The sequence below is a fragment of the Leuresthes tenuis genome, unplaced genomic scaffold, assembly GCF_036924035.1.
Source record: "Leuresthes tenuis unplaced genomic scaffold, fLeuTen1.0.hap1 SCAF_13, whole genome shotgun sequence".
In the NCBI taxonomy this organism is placed as follows: Eukaryota; Metazoa; Chordata; class Actinopteri; order Atheriniformes; family Atherinopsidae; genus Leuresthes; species Leuresthes tenuis.
Genome location: NW_027325367.1, coordinates 4,461,090 through 4,477,197, shown reverse-complemented (window position 1 = coordinate 4,477,197; position 16,108 = coordinate 4,461,090). Strand labels below are relative to the sequence as shown.

The window sequence follows — 16,108 nt, the reverse complement described above, 5'->3', positions numbered from 1 at the left end:
TGAAATTCACGATGCAGCACAGCTAATTACATTGCTAATAAATGCAAACCTATTAGGGGATTGATAGCTGAACATTTCAGGGCTCAGATGTGGTTATGAAGCGATTATAAAGCGATTATCACCTGTGCTTTGACATCGCTTGCTTCATGGTCTCCTGGTTGGCGATAACTGCTGCCATGGAAACGTGTAACATGGTGTTTTACGTCGCTTTTGGCTCTTGTAAAAGCTGTTTTAACCTTCAAATTTGCTACCAAAGGCTTCTTCCTGTGTCTCTGTTATGTGTTCGGCCATAAACTGCCCGGGTGCTCAAAACTATGCCATCAGTCGTAATCGTGTCGTTATGGCAGCTTTTTTACAGCCAACCAATCATCAATCAGAGACTGTCACCGTATAAGCAGGAAAAAGGACAACAAACGCTCTTCTGCTGTGTCTGAGCTGCCGAGACGCCAGACCAAAGTGAGCTAAATGTTAAAGGTAATGATAAGAATATATAATTTGATGCTGCAGTCTGTGGCAGCAGATCTTGACCGTAAACAGGTCCCTTGTCTCGACACGACCAGCCTCAGATGAAGCTGTGATAGCTAATATAAGGGCAAGCTTCCTCCGTTTGGTGCAAAAAATAAGCTAAACCGCGGGGGTAAAACTGGCGGTAAAAGAGGAGCTGCAGCTTCGGCACAGTCCAGATATGGTTGTCATGTATATGCAAAAAGAAAAGGAGGAAAAAAACAGCAGCCTGTGTGATTTCGCCAGAGAAAGGCGCCGTTTGGACACGGATCCTAAAGGGCAAAGTAAAAGCCAAAATAAACAGGGACAGAGGATGTAGTTCTGTTTAAACTACACATATGCTGGTGAGTGGAGACGATCCATCCAGTCTGTTTCATTTGGGGCTGCGCTCACATGGTCCATGTGGGTAAAGAACTAATTCTTACATTACAAGTAGACAAATAAAACACTATAACCAGTCAGAAACTGCACCGTTTGTTAGGCTGTTCAGTGCAACCCTGCTGCTGTAACCACAGACTTTCAAACTGAATTCAATATAATTATTACAGCCAACTGTCATCATTAGAGTTTAGACTTTAGTCTGAGAGCAACTGAGTTACAACTTATCTGCTGAGGTGAGGGTGACAGAAGAAGATTAATCCTGCAAAAGCTCTGATTTTTACACACAATACGTGGTTAATCTATACAAGGGATGTCCAAAGTTGGTCCTCGAGGGCCGCTGTCCTGCAGGTTTTAGATGTTTTCCTGCTTTAGCTCACCTGATTCAGATCAATGCATCATTAGCAGGGCTTGTGCAGAACTTAATCTTTTGAAGAGATCCATTTCATCTGAATCGGGTGTGTGGAAGCAGGGAAACATCTAAAACCTGCAGGACAGCGGCCCTCGGGGAACTACTTTGGACATCCCTATGCTACAAATCTACAGCACATAATCCACATCAATGTCAAAATATCATCACGTCCATTTCTTGGATCATGCCTCAATCCTGGTAAAATTACAAAGCAAATCAGTCCAAAGCTTCCTCAGTGATCCTGCTAATAATCAGAGAAATAAAGAAGCAGTAAAACATCAGGTATCCCAGTTTAAAGATGAAATATTGAGAATTTAACATGAAATAAACAAGGGCACTAACAGAGCACATCCTCCACCAAACATTTGAGGAAACTGGACAAGTGGAGGACAAAAGAAGAAGTGTCAGGCCTAAAAAACTATCTACAGCAGATGAACAGGATCTGAAAGTGATGTCCTTAAGAAAGAGGAAAAAATCCAGCAAAGACCTGACAGGACCTGAGAGATGCATCTGGACCTTCAGCTGATCCATCTACTGTTGGCCCAAGCCTCATCAGAAATGGTCTCCATGGAAGGGTGGCTGTCAAGAAGCCGTTCTTAAGGAAGGGAAACAGGGAGAAAAGGCTGAGCTATGCCAAATGACACAAGAAGTGGACTGAAAATCAGTGGCAACAGGTCTTATGGAGGGATGAATCCTCCCCAGAGCCCGGACCTCAACATTATTGAAGCAGTGTGGGATCATCTGACAGAGAACGGAACAAAAGGCAGCCCACATCCAAAGAAGAGCTTTGGGATGTCCTTCAAGAAGCCTGGAGAACTATTCCTGAAGACTCCTTAAAGAAATGACAGAAAGCTGGTCTCAGAGGGTTCAGGCTGTGATGGAGAATAAAGGCTTTTGCTTCATATATACTGTATTTACATTCATGTTTGCACATTAATGAGGGGCATAAATCCCACATTTTCCTGGTAATATATGAAGAAGTCACTTTATTACCTGTAATGTGGAACAAACGGTATAAGTAGCTTTAAAAAGGCTGAACAAGACATTCTGTCTCCTTATCAGCATCGGGTTAATTAAACTGAGCAAAAGCTGCTGTAACCACAAACCTGCACTATGAGGAGGAAGCCATGGCCTGCTCCACGGTGGATCTAACAGATGGATTTTTTTAAGAAACATCAATATGTAGTTTTCACATGGCAAACACCCATTCAAGTGTCAATGTTCACACGCGTATGAGCAGCCACAGGCACTCCAAATATACAGTATACAGAAACAACCTGATCTATAGACGGGTGCCTAAACATTGGCGGTTTGATTCTGATGACTGCCACTATCCCAGCGGAACTATCCGTGCACATTTGACCATCTCAAAGCAGCACTTTTACAAATGATTCACAACTGACTCCATCAATCACGCCCACGCAGCCTCGGCGTTGTGTCCTGCTAACCGGAGACTGGTGATGTTGTCGTGTCACTAGCTGCGCCCACGCAACGCCACGCTGTGCTGCTGCTGCTGCATACACAATTATCCCAGGTCAGCTGCTAAAGCCCTCTGTACAGCCACTAATTCTGAGTTAGAACGTAAGCTTGTGACACTCTGTTTGGCAAATTATCGTGCTAATTTTACACTTCACAGCCCTACTTCTCCACCCGCTGCTCAGCACGTCAGATGTTTGGATACTCCTCAGCTTCCTTTCGCAATTTCTCTTAAATAAACACGATCTTTTATTAGAATTGGAGGTGAGCCTCCCTGAACTGGAAGGGGGGCTCCGGACCACTGAAAATAACCCGAGTAATCATCCTGGAGCCCCCTGACATGTCCCGAGCAGGTGGGAATACAGGCCGGCTGTGTGAGCAGTGCACAGGTAGCGAAGCCTCAAAACGAGGTCTGACATTCACCAGCAACCAGTTCACATCCACAACAAACAGATTATTGTCCAGGTAACACTTCCATGTGAGCCCCACACTGTCACTTGTTCTAAAATCATTTATGCATCGGTTTCATGATATATCGTAATATATGATCCAAGTGTATAGAATTTTACAGCATTTAATCAGAAAATGTCCAAATGATCTCCTATAATGATTCCATGTTCACCATAAACAACAAAGTAAGCAAAAAAAATCAAAGTTTGCACCAATTTAAGGTGGAATGACGACTTTAGAAGGTACCAAAAGCAACTAAATATGGTTAAAATCAGAACTACAAATCATCAAACAGAGGATATTTTTAAATATGTACAGTATATTTCCCACCAATGACTGGACAAATATCATATATATGCACAACAGATACCTGAAACTTATTTTCCCCACTTATCCGTATCTCTATGTGTCAAAATGAGTCACCTACTAGAGCTGTGTCTCACATCTGAAAGCTAGAACTCCAGAAAGCATGACTCTGGATGGCGAAAAGCAGCATTAATGGAAACTGAGTCTCTGCAGACCTAAAGCAACATCCCGCCAACCTTCTGCAGCTGAACAACATGGAAGAATACAACAAGTGGAAACCCTTTACCCTTTCTTCCCGGTTCAGGATGACTTCATCAAAAAGAAGTCTCTGATCCGGGGCTGTAGTGATACCCTAATCTCACGATACGATACGATACGATACGATACGATACGATACGAAACGATACACGGCATTCAGCCAACGATTCGATTCGATTTTATATTTATATGATTCGATTCAATATGATTTAATACGCATCATTTTCTGTAAGATCTTAAAGGGACAGTGTGATTTGACATGAATCATCACTGATTGGATGGTGGTCTGACCTTTGACCCGGAAGGACAACACCGCCAGACAAACAGAAACAAACAAATATGTCTTCAGCATACACAGACTCATGTTTATGTTGTGAATATTACATCAACCTGCTTGTTTCACTTGCTAAATACCATAAACACAAATCCAAATTCTCTAATCACAAACCATCTATTTTAAATTTTGAGAAGGAGCTCAAACAAAACATTACAACAATTCTACATTATATAAACAGAAAAGCCACCGAAACCACTGAGCTATGCACTTTATATAACATTTTTATGAACTAATTTATCACCGTTTTGTACTGTTTTGACCCCCCTGGCATTGTTTTGTATTAAGTTAATGTTCTGTGTTTTCACCAATTGTAACGTCTGACTTTTCAATGAAGTTTGCTAAAAGAATAATAATAAAAATAAAAATCAATACTTTATCTTGAAAAAAATATCGATATATTGCGGTATCGATAAAAATCACTCAGCCCTACTCTGATCTATATCTTTACATCAACCCTGAAGGGTAAAGGTGGTTCTGTTAGGCTTTGGGCAGCTGTTGTTATTGTAACAACACGGCAGGTCAGCTTCTGTTTCCCCATCTGTGGCGCCATCTTCTACGAGGAACACTGGGACTAACCTCGAGAGTCATCAGATCTGAACAGAACTGAACATATCTGGTGTGTTTGGGAGCAGGAGTTAAAGAACTGACTCCACCTTCCACCTAAATTAATCCACAGTTAAGGCGAGGCACGGCAGGCAAAAAAAGGGATTTTTCTTGCAGTGGCCAATTTTGAGATTTTGGGCCAGTCTGTCAATATTCAACCTGCTATAAAGAAAACTTTGAAAACATACATTAAAATGTTTATTTTATTACATTTTGTTTACTTGCGGCAGAATGTTTCGCCCAAATTTACCAAGAAGTTAGCATTCCAATGCGCCATACTGTGGCAAATAATACCACTTCCTGTCGATCAGTAACCAATCGTGAATGTCTAAAGGCGGATTTATAGCTAATGACAAAATCTCATTGGCTTCTGCTAGTTTCTGCTAACGTGATTCGCTCAGAAGCATCAGGTGGTAGACTCTGACACTTCCGAGTGTAGCTTTAGCAGAATCTCAGAAAATATCCCCTAATATCGCAACTTTCAAAGAAAAGAAAGCAACAATTGCCCTTTGCAAGATGCAATAAAAGAAAACGTATTAGATTAGCTGATGAACCATCAGGAAGCAACACGTCTGACCATAAACTGCTGTTAGGAAACCGAGGGGACAGCGGCACTGACTGTGCGAAACAGCAGTGGCCGATCATACATGTCACACGTCTCAATGCATTGATACGCAATCTTGTATTGTATTGAGCTTGTATTCTATATTAATAATATTCTACATTATTATTACTGAGGGTCTCAACATTTATTCTGTTTTTGAGCAATTGTTTCCAATACAAATGTATTAAATTCCCCTATTTAAATCTTTAAATGCTGTTTTCTCAAAATCCTTTTTTTGTATTTTTCCAGTATCAATATCTCAGCCTATGTAGCACCGACTCACACCAAACTTTCCAGTTATACACTTAGCTGTATTCTCAAGATATTTACAGAAGGATTTCTTAATATGATTTATCCTGGCCTGATTTATGTGACATTATAATAAAAAAAGCTTATGTTTTTAAGGCTATTGACAGTATATTTTGATTTGCTAGGTGATGAAAGCAGATATGTCTTGAAATCCTGTAATTTTCTTTTCATCTGGTGTGTAAACAAAATGAAAAAATTATTTTGCACCTGGCTTTATCATATGTTCAGATCTATCAACCAGAAATACATGCAAATTTGCGCACATTTAATGAGATAATGCCTAATTTGCATAATTAAACATACAAATTAAAAAAAACTTGTAATACATTTTTTGTTCATACTTGTGTAAGTAATCAACTGAGGAAGTTTCATGGTGATATCTAATATTTTAAAATGTTACCCTATTCACCTGTAGCGTCTCGCCTTAAATTGAAAAACACAGTAAGACACTACTCTATGTAGTTCATAGTTCATATTATGAGTTATTCATAGTTTAGGTTAAAAATGCAGTGTTTTTCACAGCTAATGGAAGTGTGCAAAGCATGTGACGCCCGGATGAGTGGAATAAAAACACCGACCGCTGATCTACATGAATGACAACCTAAAACAGCACAAACACAGCCGTGCTGAACACATGACAACTTCCAGAGTTTGCACTTCTGTCTGAGCTGTGTTGCATGTGACTAAAACAGCTGTAATTAGTTCCAGCTGCAGTGTGCCTGGAGCCTCGGTCCTGAGTCACACTTTCACACGCATCAGGCTCGCAGCAATCAGACAGGAAGGGTATTTCAAATGAGCACAAGCAAAACATCTGACCCTCTAACCCACACACCTGTAGCCCAGGTGAGCCTCCACCTTCTGACCTCTCCAGCCCCGCTCCGCACGTGACGCACGAGGGAGGATTGAGCCTTCAGTCGCCACAGAGGAAGAAGAAAAAAGAATCAGCAGCGACCGCGCAGCAGAGCCAGCTCTCTGAGAAATACAGTCCTCTGCCTCCACAGGCATCACAGCCACCTCACGTCTCTGTAGCTTTTCTCCCTCACAGCTATTTTCTCTGTCGGTCTCCCATTCTGCATGCTGGCTCACGCACACACGTGCACACGCATGCATTCAACAGCAGCAATGTATGGCTTGCTTTGGGGGGGGTGAGGAAGAGACCACCAGGTGGAGAGTGGGTAGAGAGATGGCGGATTACCAGGAGGTAAACCGCAAGAAGAAACACCGATGACACACATCACTATTCTTTAATTACACGACCTTTCAGAGAGGGGCATTTCATTTAGGCTCCTTCAAGAGGCTTTTCAGCATCGTCACAGTGTTCGATAACTTGTTAAAAAAAGACCTCCCTCACCCTTTGACACGTTAAGACTTTCTCAGTCTTAAATGTGATGGATATTCTAGGAATGGTGACACTAGAGGGAACCTCAGAGTGTGGAAAAGACAACAAAACTAGTCATGAATGAACCTGATGTTAACCTTATGCAAGCGGCTCATGATTTTAACAAAGCTAAACACGGCAAACAAAATCCCCACCTTGCTGTTTCACACAGCGCTGCCACCCCTCTCTGCAGGGCTGAGATGGTGCAGCCCAAGAGAAGCTGCTCAGTCACTGTTGCTAAGGTCCACCCTCTGGCATACAGGACAGAGCAGAGAGCGAACAGCTTCAGTCAAACCACGACTCACTCGTTCATCTTATCTGAGCAGAGGAGCAAACCGCCTTATTGTCTTCGCTGTTTCTGCGCAGGTTCAACATTTCTCTACCGAGCGCCACTGGCGTGGGAGGATATCTGCATGTGACTCCCACATGAGGGCAGGTGTGGGCTTAGTTTACTCACAACTCAGTCAATACACAAGCAGGCTGCCGCCACCGAGCCCAAGAGTAAAAGTTTTCCCAACAGAAGCCTCCAAACTACCACCACGTTCGATTCGACCCTGAGATGAATGCTCTGACCTTCAGTTTCTGCAGAACACAGCAAATGAATTTGGTTCATTTTACAGAGTGCAGCAATCTTGCTTTCGGAAACAAAATCTGACCCGGTCTATGAGGATAGTTTAACCAGCCGAAGACTCACGTGGAACATAAAGAGGGCTTCAATTAAAGAGTAGACTCAGCTCAAAATGACTGAACTCTTTAAAAGATTAAATCAAACAACCCTCACATATCTGTAACATATCTAAAGACAACTTATTAATCACATTATTAGCATATTGATTAACTGCTGTTGATCCAGTTAAGCCTATAATGTCTTCTTATATCCTATTAACCATAAAAAAGGACGTTTTAATAAAAATAAATGCAAAAAACAGTGTTTTTTATTTCATTTTTTTGGAGTTAAAATTGACTAATTGCTTAAGAAAAACTGAATCTGCTGAATAAAACACGAGAAACTGCTAAATATCATTATATAAGGTCTCAGTTGAAGCCTTGTACGTGAGTTTAAACGTATAAAAATGCTGCTGTAGTTCTTCTGGGAGTCCCTGCTTCCAGTCTATTGTTTCCCACCATCTGTATACACCCAGCGCCAGGATGTTTACCAAGAGTAAGAAATAACCTTGGACCACATACAGCTCCAGACACTACAAACTCAGGCCTTAGTGTATAGAATACCTGACATGAAGCAGGCTGCAGTGGTGAGTAACTGAAAACCGCAGTCACTCTCCTTCTTTGGAGTATAACACATAAATCATGCATGGATCAACCAAGATGTGTGCATATCTAATTCAAACAGGTGGAAATGTCTGACTGTGTCCTCATGATACCATCCAGGAGTGCCTGAATGCATCACGGCTCTGTTATTTTTTAAACTCACACAGCACTTTCCACACAGATAAGTCCACATAAATATTCAGTATTTACTCAACTCTCTGTGGTCTCGAGAGTCATTTGGGGTGTGAGCGTTAGCGCCTTCATGTCAACTTACCCTGTTTTCATCACTTCTAAGATCATTACAGAAATCAGGGCTCAGTGTTGTGTTGCTGCTTTCACAGCGTATTTCTAACAAAGCAGAGAAAGAACGTGATACTCACTGCAACGAGCTGTCAAACTGGAGCCTCACTCTGACACTTTAATTACGTTTGCACAGTGCATTCCTGAGAGCCTGCCCCTTAAACTTAAGTTTGAATCATCTTTGTTGCTTTAAAAAAAGGAAAAAAATAGCACTTTGGATTAGTTTTGAATAGAAATGCAGGGAAAAAAAGGAGTTTTTTATACGATAAAAGATGCACAAAGAAGGCAAACTCTATATATGTCTGAAATGTGACGTAGTTTTTGTAGTTTTGAGCCAACAAGTCACAGAAAGCACAGAAATCATCATTAGCAACAATAAATAGTGATAATCCAGCAATTTATCATAAAAACACACCACTACACATACACCAATACCACATTCCTACATGGGAGGCCGGTTTAATCCACTCAAACTTCCACATATACTTTTAATACGTGAATTTATCTGTGCTTCAAGCTGCTGGTCTGACAAAACAAGCAAACTCACAAAGTTATGTAAAGCTAAAGCTAATTTTCAGACTAAAAATTTAAATCAATAAGTAACTGTGAGGATAATCATAATAAATTAGAGCGAGGCGACAAAACAAGCATGAAATAAATCCAGGTATGCAAATGATGTCCTCATTTTCAGTTTATTACAGAGAATAACTGAGCTGCTGTGCTTGGCTTTGCTTCCCTCTGCAGACTGAGTGTTGACCTCAGTAACCACGGCTCTCTGCAAACATGGCCTACAGCCTTAGTCAAGACGCTCAGTCCACACAGAAAAATAATAAATAAAACAGTGAAATCGATTAAGTCAATCAGGAATATATGCAATGTGCATGGCTGGAGGCTAAAGACCGCAGCGAGGCTCTGTTCACCTGCGATAAACGCCGCAGCACTCGATGCCGCCGCGCTCTACTTACTTGATCTAGGGCTTCAGTGGATGAGTCATGTGGTGGCTGTTGTGGCCTTGTTCAGGGCTCTGAGCAAAGCTGGAGGGAAGGAGGGGAGACTGCGGGCGAGATCAGCGGAGGGCAAACAGCTTAAAGTCAAGACGATGGAGCGCTGGTGGTGGGGTTATGGCTCCGCGGCCGCCCCGTCACATGGCAGCATCCCAGGTGCAGGAGAAGCCCGCTGGCCTCCGACTGGAAAGAGAACACAACGCCGTTGTTATGTCACGGTTTAATGCTTAAAACAGAGCTGCAACGCTCGAATCTCAGTTGACCTTGTAAAGACTTGTGCAGCGCTGCTGATAGTCGATTTTGTGTTTACACCCCGTGTGATTCAGTCCAAAGAAAAAGTGTGAAAGACCTTCAGAAAGCCTGGAGAACTGCTGCTCAGGACCACTTTAAAAGCTTATAAGAAAGTCTGGCTGCTTGGAAGGAAAATATAAAGCGTTTGTACAAAATTAAGACATATTCAGAGGCTTTAATGGCCACCATCAGAGCCGGCACATAGATACGTCCAGTTCTGACCAACGGGACTATTTACTGCACATCTGCCTCACAGCAGCTGGATACTGAGCTGCCCAGCAGGTAGAAACAGGCTGAGCACAGTGAACTCCTCAAAGGATTCAATCAAGTTCCACCGCTTCAACAAACTGAAGTCCTTTTTCTCTGATAATTATGATATTAAGGATGAGAGCCAGCAAGCCACAGGCAGTTTGGAGACACCTGGATCAAGAGTTCAACACTTAATATAGCTAAAGAATACAACATTCACAAATCTAAGGCATGGAAGACCAAAAACCTGGAAAAATGAACATTTTGCATGTTTTTTAACTCATGCCAGCAGCTGCCATTCAGTAGAGTCAATCCACAAAGGCAGGAGCATGTCTGGGTGCAATAACTTTATTCTAAAGCTTAAAATTCACTCACGTTTGGAGAACTAAGCACCTAAAATTGTTATAAACGACCATCTTGGTGTAATTTGCCAGGCGGTACGCTTTGTGAGAGTGATATTTCCTGGTTCTTTAATCCCCGTCTGTACTACACGACTATTACAAAATGACTTTCAAAACTATTTCATGGCCAGATCAGATAGAACACGACTGTTTCCAGCTCAAATTTCCTCCGATTTAGGAAATCAGCCAATTTCCACAGATCAAAAGCGCTCCTCTCAAAGGTGTTTTCACCGCCCCGCTGGTGTTTGGCTGAACTTCCAACAGATTCCTGTACATTAACATGTGTAAACTGCAGCCACAAAGCACAGATCATCAATTAAAAACGCTGTGATAGATGCTCTTTGCCTGGTGAAATAATGCCTGACAATGATAAAAGCAGCTCAAATTCTCTAAAAGCCAAAGGAATTTAACTCCCTTTGCCATGAGATACGAGTGCACCATCCTTCATGAATATATCCCATAATGCCTTGTGAGGGTGAGGGTGACACACCATTCTCAATGAGGCAACAGTATATTGCACCAAGCCTGATAATAAACTCATATATCCTGCATCCAGTCTGAATGAGAGGTTAGAAGTGAGGTATCCTGTGTCCCGTCTTTGGAAAAGCTTTATTTTTACCACAGAAAACTCATCCCGGTCCACTGAGAGTGAACCTGAGAACACCTGGCAGCATCAATGTCCTTTCCATAAGTTTTTATGAATTGTTCTCTGCATTTTTCCTCCATCTCCGAACCCTTTTCCATTCAGGATGTGGAGGAACTGTTTAGAAAAAGGCAATGGGGTGACATTTTACTCTGCAAAGTCACACAATCTGCAAACCACCCTTTCACGGATGTGCACGCTTGATAAAAATGGGTCTCACTGTGCACCAGGAGTCAGACTAATGCATGCATTATGAATATAAAACTGGAAACCAGAGCGACCAATCTCACTTCATCCTCAAGAAACAGACATAACAAGGACATAAATGAAGACGAACGCTTCTATTTAAGAAGTTAACTTACATAAGCTTCTGATTTCTTTGAGTTTCAGAGGAAACGCCATCTGTCCTTCACCAAGTTTGTTGAACCCACAGTCATGTTTTCAGCAGACCCGTTAAAGTAGGCTTGTTTTGGAACAGAGTGACTGTCTTTATGCCTCATCTATCAATGCTTATAATAAGCACAAGGCCGACGGGACAAATTGTGCAGGTGTGAGGAGGTCAGCTGGTTTGTTATCAGCTACAAGAAGGCCAATAAGGGAGTAAAAATTCTGGTATTTTTACTCCCTTATTGGTCTAGTAAGGGAGGTCTGGTATTTTTATACGCTAGTATGGCAGCTTTCAAAAAAGGTAAAAGGTCTGATCTTGCATATTATCATCCAAAGAGAAAATTAAGCTAGCATTAGCACTTTATATGGAAGCAAAGTGTTGTTTTCTGATACATAAATGCTGCTAAAATGAAAAAGTTGGCCATTTTTTACTCCATAAAATCGGCCATACTTGACAAAGACACACCTGGAAACCATGACGATGCATATAGTGTGTAATTTTAACCTTTTACACAGAGAGGACACTTGAGGAGAAACTTCCAATGCTAAATATGGTCCTGTGCTCAACATGTGGTGACAGTTAGTATACTAATTATTCGTAAAGATGCCAAACATTTGCTAAATATCTCACAAAACACTTTGAAGGCCTTTTGTAAACAACGTTTTCCATTGGTTCACCCCCTCAGATAAATATCATTATAAATGTGAGTCGATATTATCTAAATAAAAACAAAAAGAATCAAATACCTGAAGAAAAAGCCTCTCATACGCGAGATAACTTTGGAAAAAGACTTTTAAAACACCAACGTCTGACATTCTCTCGCATCTAAAGACAATCCCACTACACGAGTTTTACAGACACAAGATCTTGCACCATAAATACATTTTTCTGAGATTATTTCCCATCATGCACCTGGTGTTTCTAATGAAACAATTAAGTCAACGTATAAGCAGGTTTTAGCCAAGTCGTGGTACAAACGTCGCAGAGACATTCACAGCGTTTGTTGCTCCTCCTTTTGCACGGTATGTTTTTTCTTTTGCCTCGTCGCCATGGTTACTCGCCTCTACTCTCATGAGATTCCTCCCAAAAAACTGTGTAAAACTTTGAAATAGCTTGTAAAAACCTGCAGTGTGTGGTCTGCACATAACTACAAACGCCCCTCTGACTTTAAAATTCCTTATTTACTTGTTTCCCTTTGTTTTAATTAACAATAATACATCCTGTGAAGCAGCAGAAGCAGGTGAGAGGAGGCTCTCCTTATCTGAACAGCATCCATCTGTGGAAAGGTCAGCTGGTCGCCTGCCCTTACCCCGCGCTCGTCCTCAGCTCATATTTGATAAGAAACCATCGTCCAGACTCCTGGAGCTCTGCAATCCCAAACTGACCAGGAGAAGACGAGGAAGCAGCATGCGAGTTGCTTCTCAGCGAAGTTGTGTGCTGCTGCTCCAAATGTTTCCACTATCGATGACATACGAGTACAGCTGCAGCAGTTAGCTTTGGCAAAGCTCTCTGTATCCTCCTGCTAATTAGCCACGTGCTAATTACCACCTGCCTCCACATCCGTGGCAGGTGATTAAACATCCCACCGACTGTCAGACGCAGCCTCTGCCCAACACTCACTCACTGAACTGATAGAGACAGATTGCAGAGAACTGAGCGGACGTCGGCAGGTGTTGTTTTGGTAATATCCCCCACGTCTGTGTTTTGTGACCTCGATGCGAAGCCTCACTCTCGGCTTCTCGACTGTGTTCAGAACTCTGAGCCAGAGTCAAAGCTCGGCTGCTGCAGCTCGGGCCGTCGGGTGTTGACTGTTAACTTACAACAATTACCCTGCTTCTGTTTTTTCACTTGCCCCGTTAATTGCTTCCTGTACGTGAGCTTTCTGTTTCTCTCATTCCTCCCAACCCTCACAAATTCTCACAGTCGGCTGCACAAGCCTTTTTTTTCCTCCTGCGGACGGCAGTGAGGAGTCGAGGCTCTTCTCGTCTTCCCTGCTGAAGACGGTAAGCTGGTATGCATGTGTGCTTTTGTCCATGAAGAGGACTCAGAGCTGCAGAATGGGAGGAAAAAACCCACACAGACCAGAGCCTCTGCGCATCCCCACAGCGCAACATCAGAAACTACATTTAGCACTTTGGTTTATTATTCCTACTGGCTCTGATTTGCGATGATAAGCCGCCAAGACCCCCCACACTGCAGGTCTGACACCGAAGAGAAAGAAACACGTCACGACTTGATCAAAGGAAAACTACATCAAGAAATATCATTTCGCTCGTGTATCTTGAGACAACAAACAAGAAACCGCAAGCTGTGGGCGGAGGAAACTTAAGCTCTGTGAAGATTACTCTTTTAGCTTCTCCTTCCAAATCAAACAGTTCACCCGGCACTTATTATGACATGTGGACATGTATATAAAAGCAAGAAAACAGGCAGAACACAGAGTATGAGAGGCAGAGCGCTGGGTTCTGGTCAGCAGAGTGCGGATCGTAACCCACAGGAGCGAAGTTTAACGGGTGAGTGATGATGCAATGCTTTGTTTTCTCCAAACACATCAAACAATACCTCAAATGTTATTTTCCAAGAGCAAAATCTGAGAGGAAGATTCAAACATCCGAGCCCGGTGACCCCAAGAAGTAATAACCGGAAGACCCACACTCAGAGATTAGTGACATGACCTTCCTTTAAAAAGAAATACTCATCTAATTTGTTTTATTCGGCCTCATCTCCCACATATTTTTGCAATCCATTCGTGAATAAATAAACTTAGCTTGTCTGGCTTTAGCCACTGATCCCTTTAAGAAATCGTGATAACAATCAAAACTTATGATCCAATAAAGCGGAGCTCATCTCGTATATCTGGCAGCATAATGTCTGGAACACTTTGGATTTTATGAGTCTATTTAAAGAGCCCATATTGTGCCAAATTAACAGGTTTGGACTGATATTTCAGGGCTCTGCAAGCTTAAATGTAAAAATCAGTTCCTCATTCTGGTAATTGATGGAGCACTTCTTGTCTCCTTTTGTCAAAAACACATTTTAGCTCCTTTGTCTTCAAATATCCGCCCTCTGAAACCCCCCCGTTTGCTTTGTTTGGTCAAAAACGGTGCTGTTGTGTTCTCTATGAGTGGCCCCCCCGACGAAGGCGTCCACTGGGAGACAGACTTTGTGTGATCAACAAGGCGCCCATATGGCTGCACAACCACATATGCTCCGAAGACCCAACGGATTTGAAATCAAACGTAGGTTGGGGGAGATGCCCCCTGGCTGTGACTCCCGGTCCCAGCCTGCCTCCCACTCGCCGTGACTCCCGGTCCCAGCCTGCCTCCCCCTCGCTGTGACTCCCGGTCCCAGCACGCCTCCCCCTCGCCGTGACTCCCGGTCCCAGCCTGCCTCCCCCTCGCTGTGACTCCCGGTCCCAGCCCGCCTCCCCTCGCCGTGACTCCCGGTCCCAGCCCGCCGTGACTCCCGGTCCCAGCCCGCCTCCCCCTCGCCGTGACTCCCGGTCCCAGCCCGCCTCCCCCTCGCCGTGACTCCCGGGCGGGCGGCTGTAGCTCAGGAGGAAGAGCAGTCGCCCACCAATCGGAAGGTCGGTGGTTCGATACATGTCGAAGCGTCCTTGGGCAAGACACTGAACCCCACGTTGCTCCCCCAGTGTATCATTGGGGGTATGAATGTGTGTGAATGCTTAGAAAGCACGTAGTTATGTCCTAAGACGTGCTGTATGAATGTGTGTGAGTGGGGTGAATGCGGCATGTAGTGAAGCGCTTTGAGTGGTCAGCTAGACTAGAAAAGCGCTGTACAAGTACAAGTCCATTTACCATTTACGTCATCACGTCTTTTTCACGCCGTCGAGCTGAACATCATTCTTCAGACGGAGTGAGTCATCTCACTTCCTACCTGTTTAGAGATTCATGGCGTCACAGTAAATAATAGCAGGAGATGGCTGCGGCTGAACTATCGCCCTCTCGTCCAAAAGTGTCCAAGTCTGAGAGCATTTCACCCTCAACACCCAGAAAAAAAACAGATAACCTGCAAGTTTTGTAAAGCCGACCTCACGGGAGCACGTCTGCCAGGCATGAACGTTTGAAGCAGGTTGGAGCTCTGGTAAGATATTTAGCTTGTTAGCGTAGCCTGCTAGCTATAAAGAAGCGGAGTTGTCTTGGATTTTAACATCAAAGTGCAACATTAAAATGGTCTCATTCAACTTCAGTCCAAAGTTACAACCAGGCTGTATTCTTTCTCACTTTTTGGTACTGATTTGACTGTTGGTGCATTACTGTCAGCCGTCTTCTTAGCATTTTCACTTAATGTTAAAGGTTAAAAGTCAAGATAAAATATGGCTTGAATGTATCCTTTTTCAGTTTTGGATTGTTTTAATGAGTAATTAACCGATTTGTCGATTAATCGTTTCAATAATCGATGTCGTTAGTTGCAGCCCTAATACACACACATATATAAAAGCACTTTATGAACTACAACTGGCCAACGATCCCATAAGAACTGCCTCCAGTACTTACAGGAACTATGAGAAGGTTCCTACGCTCTGCC

General features: G+C 42.9%; 1 protein-coding gene across 3 annotated transcripts in view; it reads right to left on the bottom strand.

The window, feature by feature from the left end:
- Nucleotides 1-16,108, bottom strand: part of ncoa1 (nuclear receptor coactivator 1) — a 48,963-nt gene that overhangs the window by 28,537 nt on the left and 4,318 nt on the right. For all 3 annotated transcript variants that reach the window (XM_072362763.1, XM_072362765.1, XM_072362764.1), the window contains one exon: nucleotides 9,550-9,771. The gene's annotated coding sequence lies outside the window, so the exon portion shown is untranslated. The remainder of the gene's footprint in view (nucleotides 1-9,549; nucleotides 9,772-16,108) is intronic.